This window comes from Somniosus microcephalus, chromosome 15 (assembly GCF_052327205.1).
Source record: "Somniosus microcephalus isolate GS21.2 chromosome 15, FLI_Smic_1.0, whole genome shotgun sequence".
Classification (NCBI taxonomy): domain Eukaryota; kingdom Metazoa; phylum Chordata; class Chondrichthyes; order Squaliformes; family Somniosidae; genus Somniosus; species Somniosus microcephalus.
This window is the reverse complement of record NC_141001.1, coordinates 22425718-22441921: the sequence shown is the minus strand read 5'-3', so window position 1 is coordinate 22441921 and position 16204 is coordinate 22425718. Positions and strand designations below refer to the sequence as shown.

The following is a 16204-nucleotide window of genomic DNA, read 5'->3' as shown; positions in this document are numbered from 1 at the left end:
TGGGGATCACCGGGTCACGGGGGGTGGGTCCGAGGATCACTGTGTCTCGGGGGTGGGTCTGGGGATCACCGTGCCACGGGGGGTGGGTCTGGGGATCACCGGGTCACGGGGGTGGGTCTGGGGGTCACCGGGTCACGGGGGGTGGGTCTGGGGATCACCGTGCCACGGGGGGTGGGTCTGGGGATCACCGTGTCTCGGGGGTGGGTCTGGGGATCACCGTGCCACGGGGGGTGGGTCTGGGGGTCACCGGGTCACGGGGGTGGGTCTGGGGATCACCGTGCCACGGGGGGTGGGTCCGAGGATCACTGTGTCTCGGGGGTGGGTCTGGGGATCACCGTGCCACGGGGGGTGGGTCTGGGGGTCACCGGGTCACGGGGGGTGGGTCTGGGGATCACCGGGTCACGGGGGGTGGGTCCGAGGATCACCGTGCCACGGGGGGTGGGTCTGGGGATCACTGTGTCACAGGGGCTGGGTCTGGGGATCACCGGGTCACGGGGGGTGGGTCTGGGGGTCACCGGGTCACGGGGGTGGGTCTGGGGGTCACCGGGTCTCGGGGGTGGGTCTGGGGATCACCGGGTCACGGGGGGTGGGTCTGGGGATCACCGTGCCACGGGGGGTGGGTCTGGGGGTCACCGGGTCACGGGGGGTGGGTCCGAGGATCACTGTGTCTCGGGGGTGGGTCTGGGGATCACCGTGCCACGGGGGGTGGGTCTGGGGATCACCGGGTCACGGGGGGTGGGTCTGGGGGTCACCGGGTCACGGGGGTGGGTCTGGGGATCACTGTGTCACGGGGGTGGGTCCGAGGATCACTGTGTCTCGGGGGTGGGTCTGGGGATCACCGTGCCACGGGGGGTGGGTCTGGGGATCACTGTGTCTCGGGGGTGGGTCTGGGGATCACCGTGCCACGGGGGGTGGGTCTGGGGATCACTGTGTCTCGGGGGTGGGTCTGGGGATCACCGTGCCACGGGGGGTGGGTCTGGGGATCACTGTGTCACAGGGGCTGGGTCTGGGGATCACCGGGTCACGGGGGGTGGGTCTGGGGATCACTGTGTCACGGGGGGTGGGTCTGGGGATCACCGGGTCACGGGGGGTGGGTCTGGGGATCACCGGGTCACGGGGGGTGGGTCCGAGGATCACTGTGTCACGGGGGGTGGGTCTGGGGATCACCGTGCCACGGGGGGTGGGTCTGGGGATCACCGTGCCACGGGGGGTGGGTCTGGGGATCACCGTGCCACGGGGGGTGGGTCTGGGGATCACCCTGTCACAGGGGCTGGGTCTGGGGATCACCCTGTCACGCTGCAGCCATTTTAAATCTGTGAGTGTCATCGATGGCAACTCCAGATAAAATTCCCACAGAGTGCACTGTGCTGTAAACCCGTTCTCGGTCTGCGCTGCTTTCTTGAGCGGTGGTGGGGGGAGGCGGTGGGGGGGTGGGTGCGGGGATTCTTGGGGTGGGGGGGGAGGTGATGCTCGTGCGGCAGGGGGCAGGTGATGCTCAGGGGGATCGGAGGGGGTGGCAATTACCACAAGAAACGATTCCCCTTCAATACTGCACGTCTTCAATCGATTTGTAGCTGCTTATTTTTTCCCTAACTTTTGAAGCTGTTGTGTCGGTTTTTTGTGGATTTCTGAAACAGTTCGAGTCAACACAAAAGTGTGGGGCCAACACTGTCAGAATTGAACAGGAGTGTGGCTTGGTGCTAACAGGCCTTCACCTCTGATGAAGGGTTCAGACATGATAATGGCAGTCTGTCACTTTCCCTCTCCTGACCTGCTGAGTGCTTCTGGCGATTTCTGTTTAAGTTTGGTCTTTGGTCCCAAAATGCTATACAGCCAATGAAGTACTTTCGAATTGTCATCACTGTTTAATGTAGGAAATGCGGCAGCCAATTTGCACAAAGCAAGCTCCCACAGATAGCACACACAGCCAGATAATCTGCTTTGTAGGTATTGGTTAAGTGATAAGTATTGGCCAGCATACCAGGGAGAACTCCCCTGTTCTTCTTCGATTAGTGCCCTGGGATCGTTTATATCCACCTGAGAAGGCAGACGGGGCCTCATTTTAACGTCTCATCCAATAGAAGGCACCTCCAACAGTGCAGCACTCCCTCAGCACTGCACTGGAGTGTCAGCCTAGATTCGGTGCTCAAGTCCCTGGAGTGGGACTTGAACCCACAACCTTCTGACTCAGAAGTGATAGTGCTACCCACTGAGCCACAGCTGACACTTCAAGGGAGAGTGGCCAAGAGGGGGTGGGGCGCGCAGATTATCGCGCATACTAGCAGCCCTTAAAGGGATGCAGCTGGAACTTTAAAAAAAATTGGCAGACTTTCCAAAAACCCAGTGGGAGCAAAACAAATGCAGAGACTGGAGAGTTGATGAGCAACTGATTAAGCAGAGCTTTACTCGAGCATGTGATGTGGGGAAAGTCTCAGTGTGCTATATAACTTCCGCTCATAACTCACCCCCTCAAATCTGGGAGCGGTTGAAAGAAGGAGACTGTAAATGATCCTCACTGTGCCAAAGGCCTATCAATGGGAAAGCTGACCTAACCGTTCACTGCACAGCAACCTGCCGAGTGACTGTCTTTTAGTTCAGCTCATTCTCAGGTTTTCATCTCATTGCATTGAGTGAGAAGGAAAACATTCATGGGGCGATTTCATTTCGCGATGCATTAAAACCATGAAAAAAAATTGCATTTGGATAAACAGGACCTCCAAACCATGAAGAATAAGATCACTAGCTCTTTGATGCCAACGATACACTGTTACCGCGATTGTAACCCAACCCACCAGGCAGGAACGGGATAGGTTCAGGTTGGGTGCCTGTTTTATGCCCCTTCTGACTTTACTCTCAAAGGAAATCAGTGGAGAATAGATCGGGCAGGGTGTGAAGTGGCCGTCTGACCCAAACCCGCCTGCCCTGTCCGCCTAGTGGGTTATGTTAAAATCGGGGCTCAAGTCTCCTGATCCAAATCAGTGAGCCAGTTTCACTGACACGGTTCCTCTCCTTATTGCCTCTTAGCAGATGGCCTGACATCCTGGCCCCCAGTTACTTGAACACCACTTCATCGTTACTCGGCTGTAGATTAAACAATAGTGGTCGTGGTGTTGGCCCCTCCTTCCTGGAGCGAGAAATTTGCAGGTGACATGAAACTTGGAAGTGTAGTAAACAGTGAGGAAGATAGTGATAGACTTCAAGAAGACATAGACAGGCTGGTGGAATGGGCTGACACATGGTCGATGAAATTCAGTGCAGAGAAGTGTGAGGTGATACATTTTGGGAAGAATGAGGAGAGACCATACACACTACATGGTACAATTTTAAAGTGGGTGCAAGAACAGAGTCCTGGGGGTGCATATGCGCAAACCTTTGAAGGTGGCAGGACAGGTTAGTAAAGCATCTGGGATCCTGGGCTTTATAAATAGAGGCAGAGAGTACAAAAGCCAGGAAGTTATGCTAAACCTATATAAAACACTAGTTCGGCCCCAGCTGGAGTATTGTGTCCAATTCTGGGCCCCACACTTTAGGAAGGACAGGAAGGCTTTGGAGGGAGTACAGAAGAGATTTACTAGAATGGTTCCAGGGATGAGGGATTACAGTTACATGGATAGACTGGAGAAGCTTGGGTTGTTCTTCTTGGAGCAGAGAAGGCAAAGAGGAGATTTGATAGAGGTATTTCAAATCCTGAAAGATTTAGATGGAGTAAATAAAGAGAAACTGTTTCCAATGGCTGAAGGGTCATTTCCTACATTACAACCGTGACTAAACCTAAAGTCCTTCATTGGCTGTAAAGCGCTTAGCACGTCCAGTGGCCATGAAAGGCGCTATATAAATGCAAGTCAATCAGTTAAACAGTCTTTTTCTTTCTTTCTTTCTACAGATTTAAGCTGATTGGCAAAAGAACCAGAGGCGACATGAGGGAAAAACTATTTTATACATCGAGTGGTTAGGATTTGGAATGCACTGCCTGATAAGGTGGTGGATACAGATTCGACAGTAGCCTTCAAAAGGCAATTGGATAAATACTTGATGGAAAAAAATTGCAGGAATATGGGGAAAGAGCAGGGAGTGGGCTAACTGGATTACTCTTTGAAAGAACTGGCACAGACTCGATGGGCCAAATGGCCTCCTTCTGTGATGTACTATTCTATGATTCTATGAGCCAGAGTAAGAACTCAACACCGTAAAAAGGTCACAGCTTTCAGTGTTTCTGACTACCCTGAGCTTGCTAAGCCAAATTGGCACTGTTTTGGTGTGGGGGTGGGTGGGGATGTGTGTGGGGGTGGCTGGGGATGTGTGTGGGGGGGTGGGTGGGGATGTGTGTGCGGGGGTGGGTGGGGATGTGTGTGGGGGGGTGGGTGGGGATGTGTGTGGGGGGTGGATGGGGATGTGTGGGGGGGTGGGTGGGGATGTGTGTTGGGGTGGCTGGGGATGTGTGTGGGGGTGGATGGGGATGTGTGTTGGGGTGGGTGGGGATGTGTGTGGGGGGGTGGATGGGGATGTGTGTGGGGGTGGGTGGGGATGTGTGTGGGGGTGGGTGGGGGTGTGTGTGGGGGGTGACAGTAGTTAGTTATTGGTAAGCTGCAGTATTTTGAAGGGAGGAGTAGTAGTCAGATATTAGCAATGCTGTACTTTGGACAATTGTTATACCAATCTTCTTCTCAACTGTTTTTGGTTGCTAGGCAGTAGGGGGAGGAAGTAAGTGGTCTGGGGAACAGTGATACCAATATGAACCTTCTCCAGCTCTCTGACTGAAATGCCTTTAACTGATGTGCGCAGGAAACCCATCCTCAAACAGTATTTCCCCACACTGACATGGGCGCAGGAGTCAAGCAAAGGCATGAGTTAGATCGGCCCCAAACCCTAAACTATAGTTGCTTTTGGGAGAGTTTAGAACGTGCAGGTAGGTGCAATGAGAAAATGCCACTTGACCCTTCAAGCAGATTCCTTCCACATACAATCCACACCTAGCATTGACTTGATACCACCTATTTAATTATCTGAGAAAATAGTCTGCAAGATGTCTCCCTGAGACCCGCTGCCCCAAAGTTAAATTAACCAAACCTCAGGGTGTCTCTCTTTACCACCTATATTACACATCCATGAAGACTCGCCTTTCCTGACCGGATATTTGCAATGTTCCAGAAGCCGAGGAACCACCATGATTATCTCAAACTGTACTGATCCCCAAAGCCCTTAATAATTTTCCTAACCAGCTATTCAGCCAGCTTTTATTATTATACAAGTGTTCAATGTTTCAATTGCTTTTTGACTGTTTTACATTATGAAGGATGCATTAATCTCTAGCAAACAGTACATCAGAACAGACAGGTGCAGCTAAAAGAGTGGGCAGATAAAGCCATATTAAAGAGTTACAGAACTTACCCGACGCAAGTCCAGATGTTTCTCTCCAACAGCGCCAGAGCAATGGGTAAGATGACAGACGGAGAAACTCCCTTATTAATGAGCGAGGCGATAGTTTGATAAATCAAGTTATCCCTGTTTCTCTGTGATCACATGAAGTTTGGGCTAGAAGTAATTTAAATAATTTGCAGGCCCGTGAAGGACTTTGTCACTCCTGGGGGGGCTTCCCCCCACCTTCACGTCCTTTTTATTCGATTGGCTGCAGTTATGAGTTAAACAAAAAGGAGCTTGTTAATTTGCATACGCTGTGCTTTACATAAACATATAACTGCTAGTTAACACAAACACTGCAGTTGCTGTTCATGGCAGACCCACTGTGTACAGGTTACCGAGACTCGTGCTCAGTCACTAAGCTCCACTGGAGGAAGTTTCTTCAATAAATATATATCCTGTGCAGGAAATAGGTGATTAAAATGAAAAGACGTGCTGGCTGTGCCTGAGGTGTACGTGGAGTGACTTAACTATTCAAACCTTTACAGTGGCAATCCGATAAATGGTTAATTGTTAACCAGTCCCCTGTATCAACAGTAAAACCTGTCCTACAGGTTGGCATGAGTCATGTTCGAATCAAGAAATAAATAGGTGTCAGTTTTCTAATTAAAAGTACAGTTCCTCCTGTGAGCTGGTAACCTCAAATAGGGAGGGGTAAAAGTGGATGGGCGAACAGCCTCAGCCCTGCTTTGAACCCTGCCACCACCCCCATACCTCATATGATGAGTGGCTCTGGTAAGCAGGATCCACGCAGGTGCTTTGATACATGGCTGGGTTCTTCCTGCTCTTTTCCTTCTTTCTGCCAATGTTCTCCCTCCCCACTCCTCTCCCGACGGTGTTGATCCCTTGCTGGGGCAGGGCTCCACTGAGACGGGCTACCTTTCCAGCACCACATCTGATTGGCCGTTCTTCAAAAAATTGTCAGGGCTACGGGGAAAGGGCGGGGGAGTGGGACTAGCCGAAGTGCTCTTGCAGAGAGCCGGCACAGGCTCGACTGGCCGAATGGCTTCTTTCTGTGCTGTAATCATTCTATGATTCTGTGTGTTCCATGTCCCAGCCACTCCCTCCCACAGCACCAAGCTGGTGCTGTCTTCATCCGGGACCACATCTTCCTCTGTGCACTAATTTTAGTGAAGAAATAGGCGTGAGCAAACATTGGGGTGCGGCCAGTCTAACACTGTTCCCCCGTATTAGTGCTACTCTGTGTTTTTACACAACAAACACATATAAGATCTTAATGATTTCTGAGTTCTTGGACAAGGCACCAATAGGCAGCAGCCAGTATGTTTGAGCAATAGATCAAGATTTATTAAGTATAAAGTGTAATATACTTAATATTAGGCGATAGTTTTAACGAGTAGCTCGCAGCCCTTGGTCTCTAGAACCTCTCGGACACAGAAGACGTTGCCTTAAGTCTGTTCCTTTGTCCTCGCAGTACGTCTGAGTGAAGTTGTTCTTTGGGTAGCGAGGTTTTAACCCTTTTCTTATCAAAAGTTGGTTTGGCCAGTGTCCATATATGGTCTTTAACAAAATCACCAATTGGTTCTAATGGTCAAAATACCATTGTCACTCAGACTAAGATAGCATCCCGCCTTTCCAGTATTTTTCCACTAACTTTGCCATGTTCAGTGTTATCTTGTTTATAGTTTTTCACCCCATTGGAATTTACTTTATCTCTTTCACTTCTAGCTTTCCTGGTGCAAGGCCTTTATACTAAGGGCCCATTTCAGCGCTGTTTCACTGGTCTTGAGGTATCCAAACTATCTCACTTTAATCGACCAGATAAATACTTTATCTCCATGATCTCTCTCATTTTATGTCCTTATACTAATTATTTTTAAAATATCCTTGCAATTAGTTTTGTTAAGCGAAGTCTAAGTTCTATACAGCATTATAATATGTTATTTAATGATTTAACCTTCACTCGCAGTCTGTGGCTGTTCGTTGTCAAAACTTAGTCAAATCTGCTTTTGACTGTCTGCAGCTACATTTTGAACAAGTCTTAGCTTTTTAGGTACCCAGGAGTAATTATGGGTAATAGTATTTGGTCAATGGCTACACTTGAAGTTATACATATATGATTCTCGTCTACTAAATATCTTTAAATATCAGCCTTTCGGACACACACATGAATATCAATGAAAAAATGAGGGAATGTTGAACTTTTCAGTTTAAGAGGACTAATGTGTTTGGGCGGCACTCCAGAGTCCCGTGGGCAGCACTCCCGAGTCCCGTGGGCAGCACTCCCGAGCCCCGTGGGCAGCACTCCCGAGCCCTGTGGGCAGCTCTCCCGAGTCCCGTGGGCAGCACTCCCGAGCCCCGTGATCAGCACTCCCGAGCCCCGTGGGCAGCGCTCCCGAGTCCCATGGGCAGCTCTCCCGAGTCCCGTGGGCAGCACTCCCGAGCCCCGTGGGCAGCTCTCCCGAGTCCCGTGGGCAGCACTCCCGAGCCCCGTGATCAGCACTCCCGAGCCCCATGGGCAGCTCTCCCGAGTCCCGTGGGCAGCTCTCCCGAGCCCCGTGGGCAGCGTTCCCGAGTCCCGTGGGCAGCACTCCCGAGCCCCGTGGTTAGCGTTCCCGAGTCCCGTGGGCAGCACCCCCGAGTCCCGTGGTCAGCACTCCCGAGCCACGTGGTCAGCACTCCCGAGTCCCGTGGTCAGCGTTCCCGAGTCCCGTGGGCAGCAGTACCGAGTCCCATGGGCAGCACTCCCGAGCCCCGTGGTCAGCACTCCCGAGTCCCGTGGGCAGCAGTCCCGAGCCCCGTGGGCAGCAGTCCCGAGCCCCGTGGTCAGCACTCCCGATCCCCGTGGTCAGCACTCCCGAGCCCCGTGGTCAGCACTCCCGAGCCCCGTGGGCAGCAGTCCCGAGCCCCGTGGGGAGCACTCCCGAGCCCTGTGGTCAACACTCCCGAGCCCCGTGGGCAGCAGTACCGAGCTCCGTGGTCAGCACTCCCGAGCCCCGTGGGCAGCAGTCCCGAGCCCCGTGGGGAGCACTCCCGAGCCCTGTGGGCAGCACTCCCGAGCCCCGTGGGCAGCAGTACCGAGTCTCGTGGGCAGCACTCCCGAGCCCCGCGGTGAGCACTCCCGAGCCCCGTGGGCAGCAGTACCGAGTCCCGTGGGCAGCACTCCCGAGCCCCATGGGCAGCACTCCCGAGCCCCGTGGGCAGCAGTACCGAGTCCCGTGGGCAGCACTCCCGAGCCCCGTGGTCAGCACTCCCGAGCCCCGTGGGCAGCACTCCCGAGCCCTGTGGGCAGCACTCCCGAGCCCCGTGGGCAGCAGTACCGAGTCTCGTGGGCAGCACTCCCGAGCCCCGTGGTGAGCACTCCCGAGCCCCGTGGGCAGCAGTACCGAGTCCCGTGGGCAGCACTCCCGAGCCCCATGGGCAGCACTCCCGAGTCCCGTGGGCAGCAGTCCCGAGCCCCGTGGGGAGCACTCCCGAGCCCTGTGGGCAGCACTCCCGAGCCCCGTGGGCAGCAGTACCGAGTCCCGTGGGCAGCACTCCTGAGCCCCGTGGTCAGCACCCCCGAGTCCCTTTGGCAGCACTCCCGAGCCCCGTGGGCAGCATTCCCGAGTCCCGTGGGCAGCACTCCCGAGCCCCGTGGTCAGCACTCCCAAGCCCCGTGGGCAGCAGTCCCGAGCCCCGAGGGCAGCACTCCCAAGTCCCATGGTCAGCACTCCCGAGCCCCGTGGTCAGCACTCCCAAGCCTCATGGGCAGCACTCCCGAGTCCCATGGGCAGCACTCCCGAGCCCCGTGGGCAGCAGTACTGCGTCCCGTGGGCAGCACTCCCAAGCCCCGTGGTCAGCTCTCCCGAGCCCCGTGGTCAGCACTCCCGAGCCCCGTGGGCAGCAGTCCCGAGCCCCGTGGGCAGCACTCCCGAGTCCCGTGGGCAGCACTCCCGAGCCCCGTGTTCAGCTCTCCCGAGCCCCGTGGTCAGCTCTCCCGAGCCCCGTGGTCAGCATTCCCGAGCCCCGTGGGCAGCACTCCCGAGCCCCATGGTCAGCACTCCCGAGCTCCGTGGGCAGCACTCCCGAGCCCCGTGGGCAGCAGTATCGAGTCCCGTGGGCAGCACTCCCGAGCCCCGTGGGCAGCACTCCCGAGTCCCGTGGGCAGCAGTACCGAGTCCCATGGGCAGCAGTACTGAGTCCCATGGGCAGCACTCCCGAGCCCCGTGGTCAGCCCTCCCGAGCCCCATGGTCAGCACTCCCGAGCCCCATGGGCAGCAGTCCCGAGCCCCGTGGGCAGCACTCCCAAGTCCCGTGGTCAGCACTCCCGAGCCCCGTGGTCAGCACTCCCGAGCCCCGTGGGCAGCACTCCCAAGTCCCGTGGGCAGCACTCCCGAGCCCCGTGGGCAGCAGTACTGAGTCCCGTGGGCAGCACTCCCGAGCCCCGTGGTCAGCTCTCCCAAGCCCCGTGGTCAGTACTCCCGAGCCCCGTGGGCAGCAGTACCGAGTCCCGTGGTCAGCACTCCTGAGCCCCGTGGGCAGCAGTACCGGGTCCAGTGGGCAGCAGTACCGAGTCCCATGGGCAGCGCTCCCGAGCCCCATGGGAAACGCTCCTGAGCCCCTTGGGCAGCACTCCCGAGTCCCGTGGGCAGCACTCCCGAGTCCCTTGGGCAGCACTCCCGAGCCCCGTGGCGGGCAGTCCCGAGCCCCGTGGGCAGCGCTCCCGAGCCCCGTGGGAAACACTCCCGAGTCCCGTGGGCAGCACTCCCGAGTCCCGTGGTCAGCACTCCCGAGTCCCGTGGGCAGCACACCCGAGTCCCGTGGGCAGCACACCCGAGTCCCGTGGGCAGCACACCCGAGTCCCGTGGGCAGCACATCCGAGTCCCGTGGGCAGCACTCCTGAGTCCCGTGGGCAGCACTCCCGAGTCCCGTGGGCAGCAGTACCGAGTCCCGTGGGCAGCAGTCCCGAGCCCCGTGGGCAGCAGTCCCGAGCCCCATGGGCAATGCTCCCAAGTCCCGTGGGCAGCAGTACCGAGCCCCGTGGTCAGCAGTCCCGAGCCCCGTGGTCAGCGCTACCGAGCCCCGTGGGCAGCACTCCCGAGCACCACCATCCAATAGAAGTGAGTATTTCACTTGTCTTCAGGCCAGGAGTTAGTGAGGTGAATGACGAGGAATATTTAAACCTATCACCCCAGTGTGACAGTGGGGAACAGTACGCAGCATTCGCTGTAAGCACATGGGTCTAACAGCCCCTGTTGGGTATATCACAGTGCAGCAAGAGGAGAAGATAGCCTGACAGTGCGGAGGCCCATAATTCCCAACAGATGCAGTGACTGGTCCTGTTTTCCAGCCCGAGTTTCTCGGTATTAATTAAACAGGCAGTCGATTCATCACTCAAATGATTCCCTAACAGAGCAGCAAGGGTGCTGAAACTCGCACCTTGTCATCTGTCCAAGTCAGAGTCTGCACCCACAGATAGGCCAAGGGAGGATCATCTCTGTTCTTATAGTACGACAGACACAGGCAATCTGTTGGATTGACACTGATTTAAAATGCTAATTATTTTGTCACTCTATTAATCAAGCTTTACCTAATTACCACTCTTAAATATATCAAGGGATTTTTTTTCTAAAGCAGAATTTTTTTAAATTACATTTAAAATGCTGCCTGATTGCGCAGGTTGATGGCAGATTTTGCGTTCAGTGATAGACAAATAAGTTTGAGTGGAAACTCAGGGTGGGGCGGGGAGGGGGGGAAACAATTCTCAAAACGGGCACAATTTGCAACGGAATTGCCGATTGCGCCCAAAACAGAAACTCTACCCAATGTTGTTGGATTTCCTGCATTCACAGTCATTACACACCCAGCAATCATGTATCTCAGGGCAGCGCTCCCGTCTGCCTAACTGTGCTCCATACTATCTCTGCGACCAGCAGTTCTTTGCTTTACGTTCTACCTTTATTATGTCTGTTACCTGCGGCTCCTCCTCCATCACCTCTTTGCTGGGTGGCAGCATTGCAGGTTCAGTGGTGCTGGCTGATAGGAATTGCTCGACGAGAAAAGACCAATGTCCATCTAATTCACCTTCTACCATCCTGGTAATCGCCTGATACAGTGATAATGGAGTTGTTGACTAATCATAGCAATCAATCTCCATCAATTAAACTACAACTGACCCAGACATGACATAGGGAAAACCCCAATGGTGGAGACCTTTGAGAACCATAGGTCCAAGGTCACCTGTTCCTCCCAAGGACGTTACACTTACCACATCTCATGTGGTCCAGAGAATTGTTCCCTGGTTGGTCAGTGTGGAACCTCTGCCTTCCCACCCGAAGCACCATGAAGCTGTAGGATAATCGGTTTGCTCGGCTGTCTGGTCTGGAACCACTTCTGGAGACCAACATTTTAATAGTAATTACCCATTAGGCTTTCTCTTCTAACCACAGCATCAAAACATCTGCCTCCATCAACAGTTCTCTGCAACGCTGGTCCTGAGCTTTCTCTGACACTTAGGCCAGAATTTTGCCGGTCCTCAGAGTGCGGTATTGGAGGCGGGACCGCTGTCAAAATGGCAAACATTGACAGTGGGCAGGAAACCCTCTGTCAACCCGCCTCCAATCAATCTTCCCAAGTGTCGGGTTCCCGATTTACGCATGGACCCGACACCTAGCGGTGGGAAGAGGATTATAGCCACTTACCTGGCTGTTATCAGGTACTTAATACTTGTTAACAGGCTCTTTTTCAATTTTGCCGCTTCTGCCTTGGGTTCCCCGATGTCCGGACACCACGCCAGGTAAATATGGCCTGTTGTGAGTCTGCTGTAATGTTTCTGCATTGATGACAGCTGCAGAAGTGGTGTGAAGTCGGGCAGCACGGTGGCATAGTGGTTAGCACTGTTGCCTCACAGCGCCAGGGACCCGGGTTCAAATCCGGCCTCGGGTGACTGTTTGTGTGGAGTTTGCACATTCTCCCTGTGTTTGCGTGGGTTTCCTCCGGGTGCTCCGGTTTCCTCCCACAGTACAAAGATGTGCGGGTTAGGTTGATTGGGCATGATAAAAAAAAATTGGCCCTTAGTGTTAGGGGGGATTAAATATGTGGGGTTACGGGGATAGGGCTTGGGTGGGATGGCTGTTGGTGTAGGGACCGGGTGCTAGGGTTTGGATGATCAGCCATGATCTCGTTGAATGGTGGAGCAGGCTCGAAGGGACAAATGGCCTACGCCTGCTCCTATCTTCTATGTTTCTATGAAGGATCCAATGGAGCACTGGTGAGTTTCAGAGGTAAGGAAATGTTGGGAAAATCATTTTTAATGCATTTACACTTTTCTGTAGGTAACAAGTTTTGAATTGGCTGTCTAGTCCTACCTCATTGGGAGAACTTCTCTCACCAGTGACAGATCGCTTCTGTAACCTCACCTGCAGCTGCTATCTGTTCTATCCTAAGGAGGAAGTCACTGGAGAGCCTGGGTGCAGGAGCTCACCTGTGAACAGTTATTGTCAGTGTTTGCAGCCCCTCAATGCTGTCAAACACTGAGAAATGAGCTGTCAAAAGAGAAATTGTGCGTGGTCCCTTTAAGAAAACCGGCAGATGACGCGTCATCAAATGACATCATCTGACCGGCTTCTTCTTAATTGGCCGGCAAGCCCGCAGGGCGGGCATAACAAGGCTAATCGATGTAAAATCACGTCTGTTGGCTGGATGCAGTTGGGGGCGGGACTGGAATCCAGAAACCAGCTGACCCGCTCCCAAGATGCATCCATTTGCAAAATTGTGGCCTTCAAAATTACTCCTCAAGGCCTCTGGCATTGTCACCTCAGTGAGAATCGCCTCATTTTGCAATATCAGAATCCACTCTGTCCATCAATCGATGGGTGAAAATCCTTCACTCCTAAGTGAAGGCTCCAGTCGCTTGGCCCATACATCACAATCCCACCTACAACAGCTCTCTAACAATTCTACAGCCTCAAGAAACTGTCCATTGCCTAAAATCAGATTTAATAAAAGGATTTGAGGTTGAAGATCAGCCATGATCTTATTGAATGGCGGAGCAGGCTCGAAGGGCCGAATGGCCTACTCCTGCTCCTAATTCTTAGGTAAAATGTGTTGTGTCTGTGTATAATAAGACACAGACTGCAGGAGAACAGTACAACAGGTGTTTACTCAACGTGGCTCACACGGGAACTGATCTGTACAGATTACTACTCAGTGTTATATACAGGTGTGGTCACTGCCGGTACTGCAGTATACATGAGCTGTAAAAGATAGTTCCCCCCTTAAAGGTATATACATTACAATTCCTCCCCTTTTAGATTAACAGTACCATAACACTCATTTAACAATTAAATATCAAACTAATTACAATTAACACTTTTAACATGCAACATTAGCTGAAAATAGTCTATTTATATATTCAGTCTTTGGGGAGGCTTCCTGATCCTTTCTGGATAGCGCCTTTCCCGAGTGTCTTGCTCTTGGTGCGGAGGCGATTCTGGCCCCCTGTCGTTGGTTGGTTCATCAGCTTCCGATGCTACTGTTTCTGGGGTAGATGCGACCTGTACGTCGGGTTCATCACCAGGTACGTATGGGCGAGACATGGGGTTGACTTGTTCCTGTGACTCTAGGATCTGGTCAGCATGGCGTCTCACGATGCTCTCCCCAACGTGCACTGTGTACATTAGTGGGCCCTGCCGTGTGCATATCGTTCCTGGCTGCCATTTTTCTGTTCGGTAGTCGCGGGCCAAGACTGGTTGCCCTACATTGAAGCTCCTTGTTGGCTTCTCATGGATGTGCTGGAATTGCTTACTCTCAACATCTCTTCGTACGTTTGGTCTGAGCAAATCCAGGCGAGATCTTAACCTTCGGTTAAAGAACATCATGGCTGGGGCCTGGTTGGTGACTGCATGTGTCGCATTCCGGTAGGCGAACAGGAAATTGTCCACCTTGTGCTGCAGCGGAATGTTATCATTGTACATAGCCTTTATTGCCTTCTTAAAGGTTTGTACGAACCTCTCAGCCAATCCATTTGTGGCTGGATGATACGGGGCGGATGTGTAATGCCTTACCCCATTCTTTTTCAAGAACCTCCGGAACTCTTCGGACACAAACTGTGGTCCATTGTCGGAGCAAATCTGTTCTGGCAAGCTAATCCTGGCAAAAATGATCCGTAGGACTGCAATAGTTTTCTCTGTGGCGGTGGAGGACATTTTGATGACCTCAGGCCATTTCGAGTGCGCATCCACGGCTATTAAAAACATTGAGTCCATGAATGGACCAGCAAAATCAATATGCACCCGTTGCCATGGAGATGAGGGCCACTCCCATGGGTGTAGAGGGGCCTGTGGTGGTGCATTTTGGACTTTCTGGCATCCTGAGCAGCTCTTGGTCAGGTCCTCGATTTGTTTATCGATTCCCAGCAACCACACATAAGCCCTGGCTAGGCTTTTCATTTTTACCCCTCCCAGATGACCCTCATGAAGCTCATTGAGCACTCTATCCCTTAACTTGGGTGGAATTACCACTCGGGATCCACACATCAAGGTCCCCCGGCACACTGACAGCTGTTCTCTCCTTGTCGAGAATGCTGGCAACAGTGAGTCGCCATGTGCTGGCCATCCCTTCACCGTCAAATCATATACCTGAGACAGTGTCGGGTCATTTCGGGTTTCCTTTTCGATACAAGCGTTAGTTACCAGTAGGTATTCAACAATAGTCGAATGGAATATTTCGACAGGATCCACTGCTGGTGCTTCCTCCGCAGTAGGCAGTGGCAGGCGTGATAGCCCATCAACATTTCCATGCTGTTTCGTGCCCTTATATTCAATCTCATAGTGGTGCGCCCCTAGAAAAAGTGACCATCTTTGTAGTCGTTGCGCAGTCATCACCGGAACACCCTTCTTCGGATTAAAAATGGAGACAAGAGGCTGGTGATCAGTCAGCAAGGTGAATTTCTGCCCGTGCAGATAGTGATTGAACTTTTTCACTCCCCACACTAGGCTGAGTGTCTCCCTGTCAATCTGGGCGTAGTTATGCTCGGCTGAGGTTAGTGATCGTGATGCAAAGGCTATTGGCCTCTCTGAGCCGTCCGAGAATTTGTGCGACAGCACCGCTCCAATGCCGTAGGGTGACGCATCACATGCCAACCAAATTGGTAATGCCGGGTTGTAATGGGCCAATACCTCTTTCGATGTGATTAGTGTTTTGCTCTTCTGGAAAGCACGTCTACATTCGTCACTCCACTTCCATGGCACCCCAGTTTGCAGTCGGGTGTTCAGTGGGTGTAGTATTGTAGACAAATTTGGCAAGAACTTATGGTAGTAGTTTACCAGCCTGAGGAACGACCTCAGTTGTGACACATTTTCCGGTGCTGGAGCCTTGACTACTGCCTCAATCTTTTCTGGGGACTTATGTAACCCCTCTTTATCGATAACGTGGCCACAATACAAGATCTGTTTTCTAAAAATCTCGCATTTGGGGCGGTTAGCTCGGAGCCCATATTCCTGCAATCTAGTGAGCACCTGCTCCAGGTTGGCAAGGTGATCACTGTCATTTTCGCCCGTGACCAGGATGTCGTCCAAATAACACTAGGTCCCTGGGATCCCTTGCAGGACTTGTTCCATTGCCCTCTGCCAAATAGCCGGAGCTGATGCTACCCCGAATACCAGCCGGTTGTATTGGTAGAGACCTTTATGGGTGTTGATTGTGAGGTATTTTTTTGATGCTTCTTCTACCTCCATTTGCAGATACGCCTGGGCCAGATCAATCTGAGTGAAACGTTTCCCTCCAGATAGCGAGGCGAAATTATCTTCAATCCGCGGAAGTGGATATTGTACGGTGTGAAGAA

General features: G+C 53.1%; 1 protein-coding gene across 2 annotated transcripts in view; it reads right to left on the bottom strand.

The window, feature by feature from the left end:
* Nucleotides 1–5879, bottom strand: part of LOC147106574 (ETS homologous factor-like) — a 75865-nt gene extending 69986 nt beyond the window's left edge. For both annotated transcript variants that reach the window (XM_086007528.1, XM_086007529.1), the window contains exon 1: nt 5389–5879. The gene's annotated coding sequence lies outside the window, so the exon portion shown is untranslated. The remainder of the gene's footprint in view (nt 1–5388) is intronic.
* Between the last annotated feature and the right edge of the window lie 10325 nt (nt 5880–16204).